General features: G+C 46.0%; 2 long non-coding RNA genes across 2 annotated transcripts; both read left to right on the top strand.

The window, feature by feature from the left end:
• The first annotated feature begins 2006 nt into the window (after positions 1 to 2006).
• LOC120998604 lies at positions 2007 to 3207 on the top strand. The gene is made up of 3 exons (XR_005778441.1): positions 2007 to 2147; positions 2251 to 2981; positions 3085 to 3207. It is a non-coding gene; the product is annotated as an uncharacterized LOC120998604 (long non-coding RNA).
• A 7424-nt stretch (positions 3208 to 10631) lies between these two features.
• On the top strand, positions 10632 to 25309 carry LOC120997217. Its single transcript, XR_005778120.1, has 3 exons — positions 10632 to 10645; positions 12287 to 12291; positions 25127 to 25309. It is a non-coding gene; the product is annotated as an uncharacterized LOC120997217 (long non-coding RNA).
• Positions 25310 to 25978: the final 669 nt, after the last annotated feature.

The following is a 25978-nucleotide window of genomic DNA, read 5'->3' as shown; positions in this document are numbered from 1 at the left end:
TTCCGTCCTTTTAACACTGATGTTTACAAGACAATTTTTGCAGGCATTACAAAATTAACCAGCTGTGATAGCGGTTCAGTGACTGATGCCATTAAGCAGTTTTATTCTGATAATCACTTGGATTTGCAGAAAATGGTGATGTTCACATCTGACGGAGCCTCTGTTATGCTTGGAAAGCAAAATGGTGTTGCTGCTCGTCTTCGTAACGACATACCTCATTTGCTTGAACAACATTGTGTAGCTCATCGAGAGGATTTGGGAATTGAGGATGCATGTAAGAAAGTTTCACTTATGGGCGACATTGAGATGTTTCTTAGAACAGTTTATACTATGTTTAGTAGGTCATCTGTCAAGAAAGCAGAGTTTAATGCCTTTTAAGGCATTAAATGAAGTTCGTTGGTTATCTAGACACATGGCTTTACGGGCAGTAATGAGAAATCTGGATGTGTTACTTGCGTATTGCAACAAACAAGTAGAAAAAAACAACGATCCAATTGCTAAATACTGTCAGAAAAAAATGTTGGACCCACAGTTTTCTGCTGCTCTGCATGTTTTTTCCGACGTTGTCGGCCAGCTGGCAGAGTTAAGTAAGATTTTACAAAAAAACAATCTTACTACTCTCGATGCATACCAATATGTTAGGGCTAAAATAAGTAAGCTACGTTCACAGTTCTTTGGTGAGACAGTACATTGGAGTGAGCAAGTGTGTAAAATAATGGAAGATAATGAAAACGAAGTCAATATGGCTCCGATTATTAGGTTTGTGGAGCGCTTATGTCTACATTTGGAATGTCGTTTTCCAGAAAATGAGCTGATGGAGTGGAGAATTTTAGATATGTCTACATTCAGTGGTACATTACATTATCAACAAGGTTGTCAGGAAATAGCAACACTTGTTTCAAGATACTCTGGAGATTGTTTGCCATACAAAGATGATGACCAAGATATACTGAAGACAGTAACAGAACAATACCAGGATTTAAGATTTGTTATAGCCGAGAAAACAAAATGTGGCTTGATGCAGTCCTTTCAAGATCTTGTGCAATTTGTGTTAAAAGAGGAGCAATTTAAAGATGTTGCATCCCTAGCAGATATCTGTGGAACTTTCCTTGCCTCCAGTTGTGACTGTGAACGTGGTTTCAGTCTAATGAATATGATCAAGACAAAAAGTCGCAATCGTTTGGAAGTGCCACACTTGGAAATGCTCATGAGGATCAAATTCTTCCTGAATTCTGGACAAAGGATTGACCTAGACAAAGTCTATTCCAAATGGGTCACATTAAAAGATAGACGTTGCAAAGTTTGAACAGTTGAAGTTTGTTGCTTCACATGTATTGGTAAGTACAGTAAGAGTTTTACTGTATTATTTGACTCCACTATTTGATTTCTATCACATATGTACCTCTTGTCTTCCACTAGGTTTACTTATCCAAGGTTAAAAGGAAGAAGAAGTTGATAGGATTGGCTTAGTTCCACATTTCATGCTTTGTTTTGGTTGTTTGGTGTTGCCTACACTTTCAAAAGGAAATTGACAGATGACTGAAGTTTTATGACCTGAAAGAAATAATACAAGATGGGTGCTTCATGTGGAAAGGTAAGTAGATTGAGAGGCTATAGCTTCTTGATGTTTGGCTGGCTGGTTTTGTCTGTACTAGTAGTGGATTTCTATCATATATGTACCTCTTGTCTTCCACTAGGTTTACTTATCCAAGGTTAAAAAGAAGAAGTTGATAGGATTGGCTTAGTTCCACATTCCATGCTTTATCTTGGTTGTTTGGTGTTGCCTACACTTTCAAAAGGAAATTGACAGATGACTGAAGTTTTATAACCTGAAAGAAATAATACAAGATGGGTGCTTCATGTGGAAAGGTAAGTAGATTGAGAGGCTATAGCTTCTTGATGTTTGGCTGGCTGGTTTTGTCTGTACTAGTAGTGGATTTCTATCACATATGTACCTCTTGTCTTCCACTAGGTTTATTTATCCAAGGTTAAAAGGAAGAAGAAGTTGATAGGATTGACTTAGTTCCACATTCCATGCTTTATCTTGGTTGTTTGGTGTTGCCTACACTTTCAAAAGGAAATTGACAGATGACTGAAGTTTTATGACCTGAAAGAAATAATACAAGATGGGTGCTTCATGTGGAAAGGTAAGTAGATTGAGAGGCTATAGCTTCTTGATGTTTGGCTGGCTGGTTTTGTCTGTACTAGTAGTGGATTTCTATTACATATGTACCTCTTGTCTTCCACTAGGTTTACTTATCCAAGGTTAAAAGGAAGAAGAAGTTGATAGGATTGGCTTAGTTCCACATTCCATGCTTTATTTTGGTTGTTTGGTGTTGCCTACACTTTCAAAAGGAAATTGACAGATGACTGAAGTTTTATGACCTGAAAGAAATAATACAAGATGGGTGCTTCATGTGGAAAGGTAAGTAGATTGAGAGGCTATAGCTTCTTGATGTTTGGCTGGCTGGTTTTGTCTGTACTAGTAGTGGATTTCTATCACATATGTACCTCTTGTCTTCCACTAGGTTTACTTATCCAAGGTTAAAAGGAAGAAGAAGTTGATAGGATTGGCTTAGTTCCACATTCCATGCTTTATTTTGGTTGTTTGGTGTTGCCTACACTTTCAAAAGGAAATTGACAGATGACTGAAGTTTTATGACCTGAAAGAAATAATACAAGATGGGTGCTTCATGTGGAAAGGTAAGTAGATTGAGAGGCTATAGCTTCTTGATGTTTGGCTGGCTGGTTTTGTCTGTACTAGTAGTGGATTTCTATCACATATGTACCTCTTGTCTTCCACTAGGTTTACTTATCCAAGGTTAAAAGGAAGAAGAAGTTGATAGGATTGGCTTAGTTCCACATTCCATGCTTTATCTTGGTTGTTTGGTGTTGCCTACACTTTCAAAAGGAAATTGACAGATGACTGAAGTTTTATGACCTGAAAGAAATAATACAAGATGGGTGCTTCATGTGGAAAGGTAAGTAGATTGAGAGGCTATAGCTTCTTGATGTTTGGCTGGCTGGTTTTGTCTGTACTAGTAGTGGATTTCTATCACATATGTACCTCTTGTCTTCCACTAGGTTTACTTATCCAAGGTTAAAAGGAAGAAGAAGTTGATAGGATTGGCTTAGTTCCACATTCCATGCTTTATTTTGGTTGTTTGGTGTTGCCTACACTTTCAAAAGGAAATTGACAGATGACTGACATTTTATGACATGAGAAGAATAAAAAGTTTTACTTTCTATGGTAAGCAGAGTAACTGTTTTATCTTGTCTTACTTAGTAGGCTAGATTTATTGTTTTGCCAATATGTCGGCAATGATCTCTTGTTTGATTGTCCTATCGCCCACCTTTGACTAAGCATTTGTCACGGAACCATGAACCAGACGTACAACAAGAGATGAGTGAAAATAAGAAGGCTTTATTGAAAATAAAGCTGTAAAGCAAAAGTCCAAACGGATGGTGAAACCGAGCAGAGTCTTTGCGAAGCCAGAGGTCAGGAACCAGAAGGGTAGTCAGACGAAGCCAGGATCAGGAACCAGCAGGGTAGTCAGACGAAGCCAGGATCAGGAACCAGCAGGGTAGTCAGACGAAGCCAGGATCAGGAACCAGCAGGGTAGTCAGACGAAGCCAGGATCAGGAACCAGAAGCAGCAGCAGTCTTAGAAGCATGTGAACACAAGAGGACCAAGCAAGGAACTGAAGCCACAGACCTCCTATATCTATGAGCTAGGCATCCAGCTCCTCCCAGGGGAAGGAGGAGCCGCAGGGTGGAAGGCTACAAGAAACCCAGGACCCAAGATGGCCGCCAGCACATGTCAAACGAAGGAGAGCAGCAAGCAGGTAAGACCATGACAGTACCTCCCCCTCAAGGGCCCCTCCTCCGCGGAGCACAAAACGGTTTCTGAGGGAAGCGTGCGTGGAAGGCTCGGAGCAAGGCAGGAGCATGGACATCTGCGGAGGGAACCCAGGAACGCTCCTCTGGACCATAACCACGCCAATGGACCAAAAACTGCAACCGACCGCGGACCAGGCGTGAGTCCAGGATATTGCTCACCTCATATTCCTCACGATTGCCCACTTGGACCGGACGAGGCCGAGGAACCGAGGAAGTGAAACGATTACACACCAGTGGCTTCAACAGGGAGACATGAAACACGTTGGAGATCCGCATGCCAGGAGGAAGCGCAAGGGCATAGGCTACCGGGTTTACCCTGCGAAGCACTCGGAAGGGACCAACAAAGCGAGGCGCCAGCTTGGGAGTGGGCACTCGAAGGTTGAGGTTGCGGGTGGACAACCATACACGGTCTCCGACCTGGTAGGAAGGAGCAGGCGCTCGTCTGCGATCAGCCTGGAATCTCTGGCGCTGCGCAGAGACCTCAAGGGACTTCTGGATCTGTACCCAAGAAGCACGTAGGACGGAAAGGTGATCCTCCACAGCCGGAATATCCTGGGGAGAGAATACCTCCGGTAACACGGCAGGTTGGAACCCATAATTGGCCATGAAGGGAGACGTCCCAGAGGAAGAGTTCACCGCCGTGTTCCTGGCAAACTCAGCCCAAGGCAGGAGGTCAACCCAATTGTCTTGGTGATCGGAGACATAGCAACGAAGGAATTGCTCCAAGGCCTGATTGGATCGTTCTGCGGCCCCATTGGACTGAGGGTGGTAGGCCGAGGAGAAGGAGAGATGAATCCCCAACTGGGAGCAAAAGGCGCGCCAGAACCTGGACACAAACTGACTCCCCCGATCCGACACAATCTCCTTAGGCAAACCGTGCAACCGGAAGACCTCCCTGGCAAAAATCGTGGCCAACTCTTGTGCAGAGGGTAACTTCTTGAGAGGAACACAGTGGCACATTTTGGAAAACCGATCCACAATCATGAGAATGACCGTATGGCCTCGGGATGCAGGGAGGTCCACAATGAAATCCATCCCCAGGTGTGACCATGGGCGCTCCCCGGTGGCTATGGGTTGCAGAAGGCCCAACGGAAGGTGCCGAGGGGACTTACTCTGGGCACAAACGGAGCATGCCGCTACATATGCGGCGATGTCGGAACGTAGGGAAGGCCACCAGAACAGACGTGAAACAGCCCAGGACAGCTGATTCTTTCCAGGATGCCCCGCGGTCTTGGAGTTATGGTAGGTTCGCAACAACCGAGTGCGCAACTCCTCAGGCACAAAACATCTGCCGTTGGGTCTCCCAGAGGGAGCACCAGATTGAGCCGCCAAAATCTGCTCACCCAGGGGAGAGGTCAGGCTGGTGCGAATGGCGGCCAGGATCTGATTCGGAGGTATGACCGAAGTCGGAATCGACTCCTCCCTGGACAGCTCGGAGTACTGCCGTGATAAGGCATCCGCCCTGATGTTCTTGGAACCGGGTAGGTAGGAGACCACGTAATTAAAACGTGACAAGAACAGAGCCCATCTGGCCTGACGTGGTGTCAATCTCTTGGCCTCAGAAAGGTAGGTCAGATTCTTGTGGTCCGTCAGGATGAGAACCGGAACCACCGAACCCTCGAGCAAGTGCCTCCATTCTTTAAGGGCCTGCACGATGGCCAATAACTCCCTGTCACCAATCTGATAGTTGCACTCCGCGGAAGACAGTTTCCGGGAGTAAAACCCACAAGGAAGCAGAGGACCCTCTGGTGTTCTACGCTGAGACAGAAGGGCGCCTACTCCCGTCTCAGACGCGTCCACCTCGAGGACAAAGGGCAACCCAGGGTTGGGATGCGACAGAATCGGAGCCGACACAAAGGCGGACTTTAGGGCCTCAAAAGCTCGGATGGCCTCGAGCGGCCAGACCTGGGAATTACTGCCCTTCCTGGTCAGATCCGTGAGAGGCTTGGCCAGCATGGAAAAGTCCCTGATGAACTTCCGATAATAATTGGCGAAGCCCAAAAAGCGCTGCAGGGAACGAAGACCACTGGGCTGGGGCCACTGTAAGACAGCCGAAACCTTCTCAGGATCCATGGAGAACCCCTCAGCTGAAATGATGTAACCTAAGAAGGTTACCTGGGATCGGTGAAATTCGCATTTCTCAAGCTTACCGAACAGCTTGTTCTCTCGTAACCGTTGCAACACTCGTCTGACATCCAGAATGTGGGCCTCCATGGATTCAGAATATACCAAGATGTCATCCAAATAGACTACCACACACTGCTGCAACAGGTCACGGAAAACATCGTTGATGAATTCCTGAAAGACTGCGGGCGCATTGCACAACCCAAAGGGCATAACCAAGGATTCGTAATGACCGGTCCTGGTGTTAAACGCGGTCTTCCACTCATCGCCCGCCTTGATCCTTACCAGGTTATATGCCGCCCTCAGGTCGAGTTTGGTAAAGACCGTGGCCCCTTTAAGGCGATCGAACAGCTCGGAAATCAAGGGTATCGGGTAAGCGTTCTTGATCGTGATGCGATTGAGACCCCTGTAATCGATGCAAGGCCTCAACTCACCGCCCTTCTTTTTCACAAAGAAAAATCCAGCCCCTGCCGGGGACGAAGATTTGCGAATGTGTCCGCGTGAAAGCGCCTCCTTCACGTACTCCTCCATGGCCTCATTCTCCGCTACCGACAGTGGATAGACTTTGCCACGAGGAGGAACGGCACCAGATTGTAACTCTATGGCACAATCGTATGGGCGGTGCGGAGGTAGGGCAACCGCGCGCACCTTATCGAATACATCCCGGTACTCCTCGTATTCAGGAGGCAACAGAGAGTCCGAGGAAGTACACAGCAACTTGACAGACCCATGGATGCAACTAGCCCCACACTGCGGTGACCACGAGAGGATCTCGACCGATCTCCAATCGAAAGTCGGATTATGCTTCTGGAGCCAGGGGTACCCCAAGACCACCGAGTAGTGTGGAGACGAAATAACCTGGAGGCAGACCGACTCTCTGTGAACGGCACCAATGGCTATCCCCACTGGAAGGGTCTCATGAGTCACGTGTGGCGGCAGAAGGGGTCTGCCGTCTATCGCCTCAAGAGCCAGTGGGGAACCTCGAGCCTGCAGAGGAATGGAATTGGCGGCAGCGAACACACTATCAATGAACAAACCACCAGCACCAGAGTCCACCAACGCCTGGGTCGTAACCGAGCCCCCGACCCAGGAGAGGACAACAGTGATCAGTGGTTTGTCAACACGGGAAACCGGGGACGAGGAGACTCCACCCAAGATCTGCCCCCGACAGGATCTCAGGGTACGAGCGTTTCCCGGACGGTTCGGACATGCCAACCGAAAATGCCCACCGAGACCACAGTACATGCATCGGCCCTCGCGTCTCCGGAGTGCCCTCTCCCCCTCGGACAGGCGAGCAAACCCCAGCTGCATGGGTTCACCCCCAGACAAGTCATCCCCAGGAGGCGTGGGAGGAGAGGGAGGCACGGGTGGGACAGCAAACGTAGGCACCAATCTGTTAGAAGACCTCCGCAGGTTCTCCTTAAAGGAAGGTCTCTCCCTGAGTCTGGTGTCAATCAAAATCAGGAAAGAAATAAGAGACTCGAGCTCAACTGGTAGGTCCTTAGCTGCAACCTCATCCTTCAAGGCATCCGAGAGACCATGAGAGAAAGCAGCGACCAGAGCCTCATTATTCCAGCCCACCTCTGCTGCCAGGGTACGAAACTCAATGGCGTATTCAGCTACGGATCGTGAACCCTGTCTGATGGACATAAGGAGCTTCGCAGCAGAGGCAGCACGAGCCGGCACATCGAATACCTTCCGAAGAGAAGCAACAAAACCGGAAAACTCGGCAACCACCGGATTGTTGTTCTCCCATAAAGGGCTGGCCCAGGCCAAGGCCTTGTCCGAGAGCAGCGAGATCAAGAAGCCCACCTTTGATCTCTCAGTAGGAAAGGCATGTGGCAGCAACTCGAAATAAATGCCCACCTGGTTAAGGAAACCTCGGCACTGAGTTGGCTCTCCCCCAAAGCGCTGTGGAAGAGGGGCAGAACCGGTCATACCCCGAAACACCGCAGGCGCAACAACAGGTGTCGGGGTAGACTCTGGCGCAACAACCGGAGCGGCAGTAGGAGCGAGCCCAGGAGCGACAACCGACCCATCGGCAACGGGAGCGAAATGAGCCGTGCGTTCAAGCAGGGTTTGCAACGCCACAGCGAACCGACCCAACAGGTGATCCTGCTGATCAAGTCTGGCAACCAGCGTGGGTAGCGAGGATGGCCCTGTACCGTCAGAATTCATGGCTTGGTCCTAATGTCACGGAACCATGAACCAGACGTACAACAAGAGATGAGTGAAAATAAGAAGGCTTTATTGAAAATAAAGCTGTAAAGCAAAAGTCCAAACGGATGGTGAAACCGAGCAGAGTCTTTGCGAAGCCAGAGGTCAGGAACCAGAAGGGTAGTCAGACGAAGCCAGGATCAGGAACCAGCAGGGTAGTCAGACGAAGCCAGGATCAGGAACCAGCAGGGTAGTCAGACGAAGCCAGGATCAGGAACCAGCAGGGTAGTCAGACGAAGCCAGGATCAGGAACCAGAAGCAGCAGCAGTCTTAGAAGCATGTGAACACAAGAGGACCAAGCAAGGAACTGAAGCCACAGACCTCCTATATCTATGAGCTAGGCATCCAGCTCCTCCCAGGGGAAGGAGGAGCCGCAGGGTGGAAGGCTACAAGAAACCCAGGACCCAAGATGGCCGCCAGCACATGTCAAACGAAGGAGAGCAGCAAGCAGGTAAGACCATGACAGCATTGCCCATCTCTAAGCCGACCCCGCTCAGCAACTGCCAAAGCTTAGAGGGAACACTGGTTGTGGCATAGTATAAGTATGTGGTTTCATGGGAAGCGTCACCCAGATATAAAGCTATGCAGGAGCAAATATAGATGCACATAAATCACATAGACATAGATGCACAAAAATCACAGAGATCACATGGTGGCAGCATAGTGGACCCAAGAAATCGGTGAATCGAATTTCACAAAGGTAACCTGTGGAGAAAGCATTGCAAATGGTTATCTACCTGTATGCTGGGTAAAGGTTTGCTTGGGCGCTGGATGCAGGAGTGTGTAGGCTTTGAGCTGCTGTTTAAATAGCACACTGTCCGGCGATAGCGATCACCTGACAGGAAGTCATGTGTCATATGGAACGCATGTATGCGTTCCAAAGGGCGGAAGTCTCAGCTAGGGCTGTGGATTATGGTAATTCCGGTCACATGACCGGCTGTAGTGAACTGTGGAGTAGTTCATGCGTTCCACACTGTGTAAGAGGGGCGGAGTTAATATGTTAATGCGTTCCACTGCAGTGGAACGCATTAACATATTAACTCCGCCCCTCTTACACAGTGTGGAACGCATGAACTACTCCACAGTTCACTACAGCCGGTCATGTGACCGGAATTACCATAATCCACAGCCCTAGCTGAGACTTCCGCCCTTTGGAACGCATACATGCGTTCCATATGACACATGACTTCCTGTCAGGTGATCGCTATCGCCGGACAGTGTGCTATTTAAACAGCAGCTCAAAGCCTACACACTCCTGCATCCAGCGCCCAAGCAAACCTTTACCCAGCATACAGGTAGATAACCATTTGCAATGCTTTCTCCACAGGTTACCTTTGTGAAATTCGATTCACCGATTTCTTGGGTCCACTATGCTGCCACCATGTGATCTCTGTGATTTTTGTGCATCTATGTCTATGTGATTTATGTGCATCTATATTTGCTCCTGCATAGCTTTATATCTGGGTGACGCTTCCCATGAAACCACATACTTATACTATGCCACAACCATATATGCCATGTGTCTATTATGTAAATCCATGGATCTGTAAATGCTTTGATGACGCTCCTCATGTAACTTTATAATCTCATTCATACAATGCCACAACTGTGTATGCCATAAATTTATGTTTCTTAGAATCCATGCATCTGTAAATATCCATGGGACCACACGACAGATCCCATGGGATATACTACAGCTTGCTTTACCTGACATTTGCGGGATATCAATATGCCCAATATCTCCCATAGGCTTTATTTATTTACTTATGTACTCCGTGGACACCTCCCCCCTCTATCTATTGCCCCTCCTATACTTCCTCCAGCGTAGATAATCATGTTTTACTAACCATTTGATTGTTATAAATATATGAATTTTTCATGATTACGCACACTCAGATGTTTTTACCAACCCCTGGACAGTATTCACTCTGCTGCGACAACACTATGAAATTTTGCTTGTAATTTAATTTATTTGATTTGTGTTCTATGTTACTTTATTTATTTTGTGACTTCATGCTCTGCATTCCATGTATATGTAAAACACTTCAATATGTATATTCCAGATAACATGACCACTGATGAAGGTCCACCATGACCGAAACGTCTGGTCAGAAATAATCTGTCATTCCTTATTTTTCACGGGCATATGGATGGTGCAGAAAACATGAATAATAATAATAATAAAAACATTATTTGAATTGCATAACCTACGGACTGAGTGCCTCAAATTCTTATTACTTGATTCTCTGCTATGACATGAAGACTGATTCTGCGCTGACATAAGGCCAGATTCTCTGTTACGGGACCTCTCTCCTCTGCCTGGGTCTAAATGTGTGACAGTGGCCTGTTCCAGTGGTGGGTGACGTGAAGCCTGATTCTCTGCTATGACATGAAGACAGATTCTGTGCTGACATAAGGCCAGATTCTCTGTTACGGGACCTCTCTCTGTCTGGGTGCCGGGGCCTAAATATGTGACAGTGGCCTATTCCAGTGGTGGGTGACATGAAGCCAGATTCTCTGCTATGGCATGAAGAGACTGATTCTCTGCTGACATGAAGCCAGATTCTTTGCTATGGCATGAAGAGACTGATTCTCTGCTATGGGACCTCTGTCCAATTGATATTGGGTCATTTTTATTTTTTTTATTTTAATTTTAATTCATTTCCCTATCCACATTTGTTTGCAGGGGATTTACCTACATGTTGCTGCCTTTTGCAGCCCTCTAGCTCTTTCCTGGGCTGTTTTACAGCCTTTTTAGTGCCCAAAAGTTCGGGTCCCCATTGACTTCAATGGGGTTCGGGTTCGGGACGAAGTTCGGTTCGGGTTCGGATCCCGAACCCTAACATTTCCGGGAAGTTCGGCCGAACTTCTGGAACCCGAACATCCAGGTGTTCGCTCAACTCTACTTAGAACCCTATTTAAAGAGGACCTTTCACCTATTATATCACTGTGAACTAACTATACAGACATGGAGAGCGGCGCCCGGGGATCTCACTGCACTTACTATTATCCCTGGGCGCCGCTCCGTTCTCCCGCTATGCCCTCCGGTATCTCCAGTCACAAAGTTATGGTAGGCGGAGTCTGCCCTTGTTCTGCTGTAGCGCTGGCCAATCGCATTGCAGACCTCCCAGGCTGTGAGCTCTGCGCTGCGATTGGCCAGCGCTAGAGCAGAACACGGGCAGACTCCACCTACCATAACTTAGTGACTGAAATCTCCGCCTACTATAACTTAGTGAGCGGAGATACCGGAGGGCATAGCGGGAGAACGGAGCGGCGCCCAGGGATAATAGTAAGTGCAGTGAGATCCCCAGGCACCGCTCTCCATGTCTGTATTCTTAGTTCACAGTGTCATAATAGGTGAAAGGTCCTCTTTAATGATACGAAGGTATCTACTCCGACAATGTTTGAACGACTTTGTAAACTCTCGCCCTCCACCAGGGGTCTTATATCAGACATATATTTTCTTCTCTCAACTCCGGAATCCCCACGGGTTATGCGTCATGTGTATATGTCTAAATGGGAGAGATACTTGGAGAAGGAAATACCACCGAGTGATTGGCAGCTTATATAGCGTAGAGCAGCAATGTCGTCCACTTGTGTGACCTATAGAGAGAATTCCTATAAGCTTTTGATGTTTTGGTATCACACACCCCAGATGCTCAGACACCTGAATCCTACGGTCTCTGGTACTTGTTGGAGGTGTGGCTCTGGCCAAGGGTCTTTATTTCACATCTTTTGGGACTGTCATGCCATATTCACACTATGGAGAGAGACCCAACACCTTATATTGCAACTAATTAATACAAAATTCTCCCTGGACCCATATATGTTTTTACTGAATATGCCCCCAATAGTACTAAAGAAACCCGAACTCTGCTTAATACTTCACATATTGTCGGCAACTAGACGCCTTATAGCTAAATACTGGAAGAGACAGGACATACCGACTCGGCTTGATCTGTTCTCTAGTATTATGGAGGTTAGACGAATGGAATATTTATGTCACGGCTGAGGATGGGGGAAACCCTCAGCTGTGCGATGCCAGAAGATGTATGGTCGCTACTCGACCAGGACGACAGAATTAGGGAGCAGGTCACCTCCTATTACATCCCTAACTCTGACCATGACTCCTAGCTGTATGAGCCGACCCTGATGGTAGGGGGGCTCATACTCCTTGGGGTCCCTACTACCCCTCAGGGTGGCCCTGAACTAGGAGCAGAGTAAGACCACCTGTTCCTCCTGGATACGGAGGAACAGGAGTCTCACAGGCCAAGCTGCAAGGAGATGGGGTACATAAACAGACGTATGGATATGGCAGGAGAACTACACTAGTTCACACCTACCTACCACAGCCTTGCTGACTGGATCCTGTGCTCACAAGCTGATGTCCACACCATACATAAATGGACACAGCAAACACACATACACACACAGGAACCCAGATCCATAGCTGCATTAAACATGAGAGGAAAACAACATCAACTTAACATCACATATAAACATTTATGACCACAAGGGTGGCCCTCAATGGCAGATGGTATTAGAGACCAGGAGGATGCCTCCAGCTTACTACAAGGCTGGAGTACCCCTCAGCTTCAGGTCTTCACTGAGGCTTTATAGCCCATGTAGCCACACCCACACACAGACACACCCAGTGTTCACACAAAGAAGGGAGTTAACCCTTCCTACACCAAATAAGGGAAGACAGCCACTTAAAGGGGAAGTGTACTCATAACATAAATACCGTGCACACCAAAACAACAAAAGTGCACACATACAAACACAACAAGCCAGGTGCAACCGCATGCACTTGACAGCAAGCTGCCTAGCAACCGCTCAGACCGATATACTGCCAAAACATCATGTTGCCAGCGGCAACCACACGTGAGGCAACATATTAACAGCTAAAAAGTAGTGGTTTTTTTAACCCTTTTTACGGCGCTGAAAACAGGAGGCAAATTCTCATAAAATATTTTTTAAAAAGTAAAAATATTTGATGAGAATTTGCCTCCTGTTTTCAGCGCCGTAAAAAGGGTTAAAAAAAACACAACTTTTTATCTTCATACTTATTTCTCTTGCCACATTTGGGGCAGAGAAAAAGGAACCTTTGGCAGCAGCACAGGACCCCGCATGCTGGACGGGAGAATATCAGCACAAGCTTTTTACAGTTGTTGTGGCTCCACACAACAACATATGGTAAGCGCTTCTTATATACAGTGCATTAAGACCGTAAATACAGCCACACACACGAGGCGCGGCCTCCTGTCTCTTTTCTCTCCTTTCTTTTATTTAACATATTAACAGCACTCACCAGTGGTTGAACAATAAGACCAAAGCACAGGCAACTGCATGCGGGGGAGTCACGACCATGACCATGATCGTGACAATTTAACTGCGCTTAGTAATAACTCTATAGACAAATTTCATAAGGTATGGCAGCCTTGGGACACATTCACAGAGATCGCTGAATAGTATCCCTCTCACCCCCCCCCCTCTGTCCACCCTCCTGTGTCTTGTCCTGTCCTTTGTTCATAGTAATAACAATGTTATACACTATGTTTGCATAGTCGTGGGCAGTTCTTGCCCAGTTATATTACTATTCCCCCGGTGATCGGGTTGTATACAAATTAGTATTGATGGAACTGGAATTGCTTGATATGCATTTATGTGATTTATTTGCATTGTCAAATCTTTCATATTTACTGATCACCTGATGGTCAGCAGATTTCATAAGGAAATATGTATGTTTCTTTTATTCTTAAAACTTCTTTAATAAAAAGACAATTATACAAAAAAGAAAAGCCGAAGAGAAGGACAATTGTTCACCCAGACGAGTACAGAACGCTCTCCAGAATCTGGAAACAAACTGAGTCCCTCTATCGGACACCACATTAGAGAGAATGCCATGTAGTTTCACGATGTTGTCGACAAACACCTGCGCAAGAGTTTTAGCATTGGGTAGACTAGGTAATGCAATAAAGTGAGCCATTTTACTAAAACGATCGACAACCACCAGAATCACGGTCTTTCCCGAAGAATTCAGTAAATCTGTGATAAAATCCATGGAAAAATGGGTCCAAGGTCTGGACGGGATGGCCAATGGAAGCAGAGATCCGGAAGGCTGAGTATGTCACCTTAGCACGTGCACAGGTACCACAGGCTGACACATAGTCCTCAATACACTTACGCAACCCGAATCTGCGAGAGATGAGATCTACAGTCGATCTACTCCCAGGGTGCCCAGCAAGCACCATACAGTGATGTTCCTCGAACACCTTGTGACGGAATTCGGAGGGAACAAACAACTTCCCCTGAGGACAAGTGTCCGGAGCATCCTCCTGTGCCTCCAACACCCTGACCTCGAGATCAGGATAAAGAGCGGATATATAACCACCCCTTCAGATAAAATGGGACTAGGGTCATTAGACTCACACCCCCCCCCCCCCCCAGGAAAGCTACGTGACAAAGCATCCGCCTTGACGTTCTTAACCCCAGGGCGGTAAGTGACGATGAAGTTAAATCTGGTGAAAAACAATGACCATCTGGCCTGCCTTGGGTTCAGTCGCTTAGCCGACTCCAAGTAGGCCAGATTCTTGTGATCCGTAATTACTGTAATAGGATGAATTGCTCCTTCCAACCAATGCCGCCATTCCTCGAACGCCAACTTAATGGCCAGCAATTCCCTATTCCCCACATCATAATTCTTTTGAGCAGTCGAGAGTTTTTTAGAGAAAAATTCACATGGGCGCCAGGGGCGTAGCTAGAAATGCATGGGCCCCATAGCAAAAAAAAAATTATGGGCCCCCCCCAGCCCCCACATATCTATCGGGCCTCCCACCACCCCTTCCAGAGCTCTCACACAAACACCCATCCTAGATCTCCCACCGCCATGAGCAGTTTCACACTTGCAAGTAGTTTCACACTTGCGGCAGGACGGATCCGACAGGCTGTTGAGCCTGTTGGATCCGTCCTGCCGCTATTTTGCCTTGCTGCCACTCCATCCCCATTGACTGTAATGGGAACGGGGACGGAGCTCCGGTGCAGCGCGGCAGTGTGCGGTGAAAGGCTGGCGGCCGAAAAGTACTGCAAGTCCAACTTTTTCGTCCGGTGGCCTCTCACCACGCAGTGCCGTGCTGCGCCGGAGCTCCGCCCCATTCCCATAATAGTCAATGGGGACGGAGCAGCGGTCCAGCGAAATAGCGGCAGGATGGATCCGACAGGCTGAACAGCCTGCCGGATCCGTCCTGCCGCAAGTGTAAAAGTACCCTTAGTCTGTCATATAAGGGGGGGGGAAGAAACCCCAGAACTAGAGTGTGCCCCCCAAAAGAAGGAAAGGGCGCCCTCCTTATCACTGCTGGCATCTCTTTTTAACTTCAGATCATCAGACTCTCACTTACTAATTACAGCACACACCCTGGCCTGTAGTGTCCACCATCAGACAGGGGAGGGAAGAAAAGAAAGCCCAGAACTAGAGTGTCAGTGTGCCCCCCAAGTTGGGGGGCACACTCTAGTTCTGGGGTTTCTTCCATCCCCTGTCTGATGGTGGACACTACAGGGGTGTGTGCTGTAAATTTGTAATTAGTGAGAGTCTGATGATCTGAATTCTGAAGTTAAAAAGAGCTGCCTGCAGACCTCCAATGATAAGGAGGGCGCCCCTTGCTTCTCTTGGGGGCCCCACTCTGCAGGCAGCTCTTTTTAACTTCAGAATTCAGATCAAGTATCTCAGAAATCATAAGTTCTCTGGGTACACCCCCGGCCGGCCCCCTCCACCGCCTGAGTCCGCCTCCTCCCTCTAGTTACTAGGAGGAAATCTTTCCTGCGCTGCGGCGCTGGTGTCTGGCTCCGCCTCCGGGTGACATCACCACAGGTCCTCCACTCACTCACTCTTTAGTATCCCCTCCACACTAAACTCCGCCCCTCTTGTAATTGATCACATGACTGTGACATCCTCGCAGGTCCTTCAGCCACTAGGATCGAGCAGCTATATATCAGGTTCTGGTCCGGTACGTATGTTCTCACTATTGTAGCCTGTCCGCCATCCTCCTGCAGCCTCTGAAGAGTGTTATGCTGTTTTGCAGCAACTGGAACACAAAATTGCATAATACACGCTGCTGCTGAACCTCTTTTTACAAAGGACGTGTAGCAGAAATAGTGTGGTACTGTATTAGCCAAAATATCCATGTGATGTTACATGGTTTTGTGTTAAAAAGGACAAAAGTATTATTATACAGTTTCCTATAGCCATATTACAGCTGCCATACCTGCACCACCAAGTTCTGCTGAACTGTATCCAACACTACAGCAGACCTCACAGAGTGGCCAACCCACAGGTACGCCCCCGTTCCGGGTCCCTCTACCGCCTACCTCATCTTCTGCTCGTGCGGCAGTGCGCCTTGGGCCCGCCTGCTCCAGTCCAGTCCTGACCTGACTACTCCTTGGCTTCCCCCCAGCCAGGCCCGAGCCGCGGACCGCCCGCGCCCCGCCCACTACACTGGGCGGGCGGTCGGGCCTGGCTGCCTGTGTGTGTTAATAAAAAAAATTAAAAAACTGAATGCGGTCCGGACGGGCCCCCAGTGACGTAGGGCCCCATAGCCACTGCTATGGTGATCCCTACGCCACTGATGGGCGCCATTTACTGGGTGAAGGACCCTGCGACAATATTGCTCCTACCCCTACCTCAACAATAAATGGCTGAGACACGTCCGGTTGCACCAGAATAGGGGCCGAAGCAAAACATTCTTTCACAGCAGAAAAGGCCTGTAATGCCGCATCAGACCAGATAGAAATATTAGCACCCTTCCTAGTCATGTCTTTTAAAGGTTTAACCACCGATGAATAGTTCAAGATAAATTTACGGTAGTAGTTGGTAAACCCCAAAAACCGCATAAGCGCTTTCAGATTTTCAGGTCGATCCCAGTCCAACACGGCACGGACCTTCTCGGGATACATACAAAAACCTGAGGATGAGAGCAGGTAACCCAGAAATTGCACTATCTGTACAGCAAATACACACTTTTCGATCTTAGCATACAACTTATTCTCTCTTAGGATCTGTAACACCTGTCTCACATGATCCTGATGAGTCTCCATATTAGGCGAATAAATTAGTATGTCATCAAGGTATACAACGACAAACCTCCCCACCAGATGATGAAAGATGTCATTGACAAAGTGTTGAAAAACCACAGGAGCATTGGTTAACCCAAAGGGCATGATCAGGTTTTCAAAATGACCCTCAGGGGTATTAAATGCGGTCTTCCACTCATCCCCCTCCTTGATCCTTACCAGATTATATGCCCCCCTCAGATCCAATTTAGAGAACACCTTGGCACCGACAATCTGACTAAACAAATCCGGAATCAAAGGAAGGGGGTAAGGATCACGGACGGTAATACGATTGAGCTCACAGAAGTCCAGACATGGTCTCAGGGTACCATCCTTTTTCTTTACAAAGAAAAATCCAGCAGCCACTGGGGACTTGGATGGTCTAATATGTCCCTTTGCCAAACTCTCGGTGATATACTCTCGCATAGCCGGGACAGTCATATTCCCGATGCGGAGGCAACTCCTGATTACCACTCTCAGAAAAAACATCAGAAAATTCAGAAATGAACGAGGGTACAGTTTTAATGATAACCATAGAGAACGATGCATTAAGACAGTTGTCCATGCAAAAATCACTCCAATCGAGAATCTGTCTCGTTTGCCAATCGATGTTAGGGTTATGTTTGCTTAACCATGGTAAGCCCAACACCAACGGAGCAGGAAGACCCTCCAACACATAACAGGAGATAGATTCCTGATGCAAATCACCCACTCTTAAATGAATGTCATTCACTACCTGCGACAGGCATTTTTGGGCGAGAGGTGCGAGTCAATTGCAAAGACAGAAATACTATTCTCTAATGCATTAGTAGTCAACCCGTGAATGCGTACAAACTGTCCATCAATCAAGTTAACTCCTGCCCCACTGTCGATAAATGCTTCGATTTTCACAGTTTTGGACTCTAGCGCCACCGCGGCAGACAGGAGAAAACGGGTACTACCAGTAAAAGACAAAAGTAGGTTTTCTTGCTCCCCACCCACACTACCAATAGTAATTTGGGGATTAAACTTTTTTTCTTTTTGTTTACACCTTGATGCTGCAAGTACGGACAAATATTCACAAAATGTCCCTTCTTGACACAACAAAAGCAGACTCCTTTCACATGACCCAAGCTTTTGCCAGTAGTTCCAGGAGTAGCTCCTCCTAACTGCATAGGCTCATCACAAGGCACAACCACCAGTGTCTCTCCACCATAAGTGTCCAAGGAAGCAGTACCCTTATTGGACAGTACGTCCTGAAGGTGAGGACCCTTAGATCTCTCCCTCAGGCGTCTATCAAGATGTACAGCAATGACTCAGGATATTCATGAAAAGTCAATGCGTCCTGCAGTCTCTCAGAGAGACCCTGGCAGAATTGGCTACGGAGAGCAGAATCGTTCCACTCTGTATCCGTAGCCCATCTCCTAAATTCAGAGCAATAGGTCTTTGCAGAATGTTCTCCCTGCCGCAAACCCCGTAACTTGGTCTCGGCCTGAGAGATCCGATCCGGGTCATTGACAAAGTGTCTTTTAATTAAAGCCTTTAAGATACACTCTGGTGCTCCAAATCAAGGTACCGCCCAGGGGTTAATATCCACGCGTGGCTGAGAGACTAGACGCTGACACATAGATGGTCAATGCAATCTCTACTTTATTATAGAAAGTAAGCGGTATATACATCTTCAGAAAAGGGCAGTACTTTCTGAGGCCCAGGCATTATTTCATTAGCTCAAAAGGAAGAAGAGATAAGAGAAGAAGAGATAACACTCTAGCATCTGCGCACTACTTTGGAATGTGAACTAATGTAAACATCTGGTTATCGCCGCCATGTTGTAATGGCGTCTATCCTAACAATAATACTGCACACATCATATATGACACTTCAAAAAGGTGTTCTTCTATAGGCAGTGAGTAATATGTGTGTATCATATTCATCCAGCCAAGGGATTGGCTTAGCATCCTTTCACAGTGCACACATCTTCTTCAAAGCATCTGTGGGGAGATAGAAGAAAACACTGCCCACAGCACAGTTCTCTGCCCCCCCCCTTCTTCTCCTCATAGCGTTGCATAGACAGAGCTCGACTAACAGCAGAAAGGGGAGGGGGGAGGCTCCTGAGATAAGAAGAAGTTTGTAACAACTTAAGATTAACCAGTTACATTCCTAGAGATACAAAAAATATAGAATAAAATTCACACATCTCTAACATCATCATAGATAAGACCCAAGGCTCTAAAGAATTCATCTACCGACCGGAGGGACGGTGATCCGGTCGTCAGAGAAAAAGCCCAAGATTGGGTGTCCTCTTTAAGCAATGAAATACTCATACCCACACATTGACACTCATCACCAGAAGAGTATGGACGCTGAAAGAATATTATCCTTCTCTCTATGCACCGTGATTTCATCCTTTGTCCCCGAAGACAGACGTCTGGAGAACATGTCAGTGACACAAGCAGTATGATGTCAGTAACAGTTCTATTTATTGTTTGTCATACATGGGCCTTATATACATTCAGGCATACATACAAGAATAGCTGCAGCTCTCATTACAATAATAATAGTCCCTATTATTAGTCCCCCCCAGGCAACTCTCATTATAATAATGCTGACTAGAAACTTTTCCTTATACAGAGAGGAGGTACATGTAAATATAGTCACCCTTCAATATGATGTCACCCAACCTCCTGTCCTTCATACAGATCATATAGCTAATTCTTGTTAACCCTTCAATCCCCTCTTAAGTCATGAATATGACTTATCTTTTCTCATAGAGAGGTAAGTAGCATATGATTGTCCAGGGTCTGTGGGTTTTGGACACATTACACAAAACATCTGTATGAGGGAAGGAATACATTGGATGCAACAACATATGACAATCAAGGAAGCAATAATAATTATAATGCTGATCAATAATGTTCTAAACCAACTAAAATCCGGCAGCCAGCTCAATAACCAGTCCCACCAAGAGGATGACTCAACATCTTTCCTGATATTATTAGCAATTTCATGTAACCCTTGAATATGGGACTGGATTTATCTGGAATGATCAGATAAATTAAAGTAACACATTCCTTTAAAATCTTGACATCCTATATTATGTTTCAGTAACAGATAATCTACAGTGAAATCTAGTTTCTAGCACTGCTCCTCTTACGCCTTGTATATCTAAAAGCATGTCTGATAAACCGATGCAATAGAATTTATAGTACGAGTATTATATATAGCCAGTCCAGGCACTGCTAATATAGAGGTTCCCAAACTTGTATATTCTGTACGGCTGAGAAGGGGTAAAGTAGAGTCATAGTATTCTGATAAAGTCTTGGTAACTGATCTGTAAGCTCTCCTGATAGGGGGTTGACTGGGAAGGGCCAAAGTCAGCCTGGATAACGCACAGGGACCTCCAATAACATTAGCAGGAATGTAATTGTAGGTGTTGTTACCACAAGACAAAAACCATCCTTTAGGGAGCATTATATTATAGATAAAACTAGGAGTCACAATGGTCTTATTACAACTCATGGAATTATTCAGGGAGCTAGCCAGCCTACTATTCTTTTTACAGGTGTCGTCAATATACTCATATACACTAGTCATAGGTAATCCACTTTTTATGTCTCTATTATCACAATATAAAGTCATATCCTGGAAAAAAGTAAAACAAGTTTCTGCTGCAGTCACATTAATTGTAGTTATTCTAATATTATCCCTGCTATTTCCTAATTTCTGACACTCCCCACAGAGGTCATGCAAGGGAATAAAAGATTGTGTATTGTCAGCCTTCGACCAGACTTCAAGGAGGGATTCATCGGGTGTAGGCACAGCAATAACACATGTTTGTATAAGATCCCGTGGGCTCTGTAAGTCTTTAAGGCACAATGAACTAACATATAGGGCATTTGCCATCCTGACTATACTATTCTGTTCAGAATAAAAGGGGACGGGAGCAAAGGGATCTTGCTCCTGAGCTCTTTTATATACTGGCCGATTATTTGGTGCACCGCAGAAGAAACTCATCTCCTCTGGGTGATAAATACATGTAGTAATAAGCCAGACTGGCAAGAAAACACAAAGATTAATAATTATCAGCAGACAAACAAATCTCCCAGAATATTGTGGGGTCATCATCTTCAGCCTGTGGCAAGGCACTTTTCAGGGAAACTTCTTCTGAGTTCCCCTCTTTGTTCAGGGATTTCACACCTGCTTCACCCTCTTTGTCTTTGTCTGTCACCGGAGAAGAAACCTCAGGGACCCTTTTCACTCTGCTAGCGTGAATCCAGATTGGAGCCTCTTCTGTGAGAATCTCTGTTCTGGTGACTGCTACCACTCGGGTGGGTGGTCCAAACGGGAACTCAGTCTGTGTTCGTCCTTTTGCCAGGCGCTGGACTGTCACCGCGTCTCCTGGTTGGAAAGGATGCGTAGGTTCCTGTGGAGAGAAAGGAGAGGCACGAGCAATATCTTGTTCAATTTGATCTAAGATTTATACAAGTTTCCTCACATATTCTGCGTGTACTACTTCTAGATCCCCTTTTTCTATCACAGGGGCCTTTGGACCCCAAGGGTTGGGGAAGGGTCTTCCCATTAGGGCCTCAAATGGTGAGTAACCAGTATTCTTATTAGGCTGCATCCTAATTTCTGCTACATATAATACACCTTAAAACATAAGATTGTACCTTTGATCTAAGACCTAGTATATAAAAAAAATCTCTCTGAATGAGGTCAGTGGTTGCCTGTGCTCCTCTATGGCCAAGACCATGATACTGTGCAATTAAAATCGGGGCGCTTGCAACTGGGATACATGGCTTCCCCTCTTTGCAGAGAAGACCCGTATTAGGGTCTTGTACTGCACCTACCGACTGCCATTCTATTTTGTCACTACTGGTAGCCAAATCCTGGAGGCTGAGCAATAGATCGTCAGTAAGGGTAATGACTGGAACTAGGGAGGGCATTTGAACTGTCGCTGCCGTTCTAATAGAAGCCTCTTTTGCTGACTGATCAGCTAGGGCATTCCCTTTAGCTATATGTGTTTTTAGGAGTCCAGTATGTGCCTTACAATGGATAATAGCAACTTTGCTCGGTAATTGGATGGCGGCCAGGAGATCATGTACTAGGGTGGAATGTGAAATTTGTCTCCCATCTGCAGCTATGAAGCCTCTCCTCTGCCAGATTACCCCATGATTGTGTACAACCCCAAAGGCATACTTGGAATCGGTGTATACATTTACATCTTCCCCCTCAAAAAGACAACAAGCTCTAGTGAGGGCAATCAGTTTAGCAGCTTGGGCCGAACGTGGCTGCTGAGTATTTGATATGAAGTTGAGGATTAGAGAGCAACAAAACTGCACATCCACTCAGTCTTTGTGCTGACATATGTTGCGTATGTATGTTCCTCAATAGGACCTGAACATTGTGTGAGGTATGCAGAGTGGTGGGATGACCTAGGGTGATAGGCGCGGCCATCTCAGCGACCATAGCACAGGCTGCCAAACTCCAGAGACACGCAGGCATGCCCTAAACCTGTACGGGAACCACTTTTGAGAAAAAAGCAACAGGGCGGTATTTACCTCAATGATCCTGCGCCAGGACTCCTGCCATGGTTTTACAATTGTCCCTGGCAAATAAGTGAAACATCACGCCATAGTCGGGTAAGCCCAAACCAGGACTTGAAACAATTGTACATTTCAAATGACTAAAAGCTTGTAACATGTCATCAGACCATTTAATGAAGTCAGGCATATCAGTATCAGTGGCTTGTCTCAGAATATTATCATAGTAGGAATAATCAGCAATCCATTGGCGGCAGTAACCAATCATGCCAAGAAAGGTCAACATGTCTTTCTCGGTTTGTGGGCGGGGCAGACCCAGTATGGCGGTAATTCTGGCATGGCTGATTCTCCTCTCATCTTTACTGAGAACAAAGCCCAAATACTCAACTCTTTCCATACACCATTGTAATTTCTTCCTAGAAACTTTGTGACCATTTTCACATAACCACAGTAGTAAAGTAACACAGTCTGCCTGGCAGGCCTCCCGAGTAGAACTACATATGAGGAGATCATCCACATATTGTGGAAGGACAGAACCATGAGGGGCAGTCCAAGGGCGCAGTGTAATTTGGAGGACAATGGAGTAGACTACTGGGGAGTGTATATAACCCTGAGGCATTAGACACCATGTAATGTAAAAGCAAAAGGTGGCCGTGTCTCCTTGTCAACTAGGACAGAAAAAAATGCATTCATCAAATCAATAACAGAGAAAAACTCTGCATGGGCAGGAATAGCTGATAGCAGAGATGGCACGTTTGGAACCACAGGGGCTATGGGTAAAATAACAATCTTATAAATAACATCTACTTCAATAGGTTCCTTTAACAAGGTGACCCCTACAGTCATAAAAGGGAACTGTTCCTCAAGGTCACTGTCCACATCATGATGTGTATGTTCAGGTTTGGGAAAACATTTTTTGTGATCTAAGGCGCATGGGAGATATGACTTCTCTAGTGTTAGAAATGTGTGAATTGTATTCTACATGTTCTCGTATCTCCAGGACAACAACTGGTCAATCCCAAACTGTCAGAAACTGCATTTTTAGCTCAGGAGCCATCCCCCCTCCCTTTACTGCCGTCACTCGAAGCCTTGTGTATGTAATGGACATGAGGAGAAGGGGGGCAGGGTGCTGTGCTATGGGCAGCGTCTGAACTATCACCCAACAGATGCTTTGAAGAAGAAGTGTGTACTGTGAAAGGACTCTAGAGTGTCAGCTCTTCTCCTCCTATCTTCTTCCCTTTTGAGCCAATTTAATAATACCTGAGCCTCAAAGTACTTTTTAATCTAAGTCAACTTTTGGAAGGGAATAATATATCTGTGGGATATGTCCTAATTAGGGAGGAGGGGGCTTCTGGAGTGAACTCCCTGTCAATTCTTTTTATAACTCATGTTTCTTTTTATATATATATATATATATATATATATATATATATATATATATATATCCCTCCTGGTTCCCTGCCTTCTGCTTGTGAACCGTTTTTATTTGGTCAATCATACCAGTATGGTGCATAAGTAAGGCAATTTCCCCCTCTTGACTGCATATACTGCATGTCCCACTGGGGGTCTGGACCATAATATGGGTAAGCTTCAGTGTCACCCAAACATAACCTTTCTCACCATATCCATATGGAAGGTGTCATTAGCCCCTTCCCGAGGGAACGAATTTATACTCTTTATTGCCTCTGTCCATCCTGGCATATTATCTACCCAGGGAGGAACTAAAGAATAATCAGTCCCACAGACTCGGGCTACTTAATCCCTACATGTTTCTCCTACATTCGGAGGGGGTGGAGAGACCTTTCCTTGCTTTTGCACCCATTACTTAAAACTTAATTGAGATGGAGGTAGAGCAAAATTTTCCCCAGAACCGTGAAGGACTTATGTCTATGCACAACCTCCTGCTCAACTGTCTGTTAGTATAATCCCTTAAAATAGTTACTTGCGTTCACTAGTTGCTGGGTGAGAAGGTCATCCAGGACACACACAATAAAGCTAGTACATTTTTCACAGTATCAATTGCTGCTTACCTTCAGCATAAAAAGTACTTAATGCTTTATAACATCATAACATAACAGAAAGCATAAGAAAGCGACAGAAAAGAAGCAACAGACAGGGGGTGACAAGAGAAATCAAGGTGCAGACACTATATGAAGTCTTCCCAAAAGACTACCTCTGGTATATCCTTCCCGAAAAGATATAGCTATAAAATACTTCCCTAAAGTATCTGTGTGACCTGGCCAGGAGTCTATTTACAGTCTATCTTCCCTAAAAACAGACACCATCTCTTTTCATTCTATCTTGCCTAAAGACAGATTCCAATAATTCTACCTTGCCTAAAGATAGCTTCCCAATTTCTTTCAGAGTGTCTAAAGCGGATTCAAAATAGAAGAAACAGAAAATTTTACGGAAAGCATCGGAATGTCCCCAGTCTTTAGACAGGAATTTTCCGTTACTTACTGAATTCCTGTATTTTCTATTCCGCGGACAGAGCCCCCAACTGAAAGAATATTATTCTTCTCTCTATGCACCGTGATTTCATCCTTTGTCCCCGAAGACAGACGTCTGGAGAACATGTCAGTGACACAAGCAGTATGATGTCAGTAACAGTTCTATTTATTGTTTGTCATACATGGGCCTTATATACATTCAGGCATACATACAAGAATAGCTGCAGCTCTCATTACAATAATAATAGTCCCTTATAGAGACAGGCAACTCTCATTATAATAATGCTGACTAGAAACTTTTCCTTATACAGAGAGGAGGTACATGTAAATATAGTCACCCTTCAATATGATGTCACCCAACCTCCTGTCCTTCATACAGATCATATAGCTAATTCTTGTTAACCCTTCAGACGCAGCCTAAAGTGTTATTTACATGACTCCCTGAACCGGATGAAATTGTCACTACCCCCGGAAAACCTGTCCGGGAGAGCTACCTTCGGTTGAGGGCAGGCCTGGAACCCACCACCGGAACCAGCAGCCTGTGGACTCTGAATCTGCAAAACCATCGCACGGAGGTCTGCTACCTCCAAATTTAGATTCTGCAGCTGTTCGACCAGTGCAGTCTTAGCATCCATAGCTGCACAGATCAGAACAAAAAAA

The sequence above is a fragment of the Bufo bufo genome, chromosome 4 (genome assembly GCF_905171765.1).
Source record: "Bufo bufo chromosome 4, aBufBuf1.1, whole genome shotgun sequence".
Taxonomy (NCBI): domain Eukaryota; kingdom Metazoa; phylum Chordata; class Amphibia; order Anura; family Bufonidae; genus Bufo; species Bufo bufo.
This window is presented reverse-complemented; position numbering and strand designations above follow the sequence as displayed.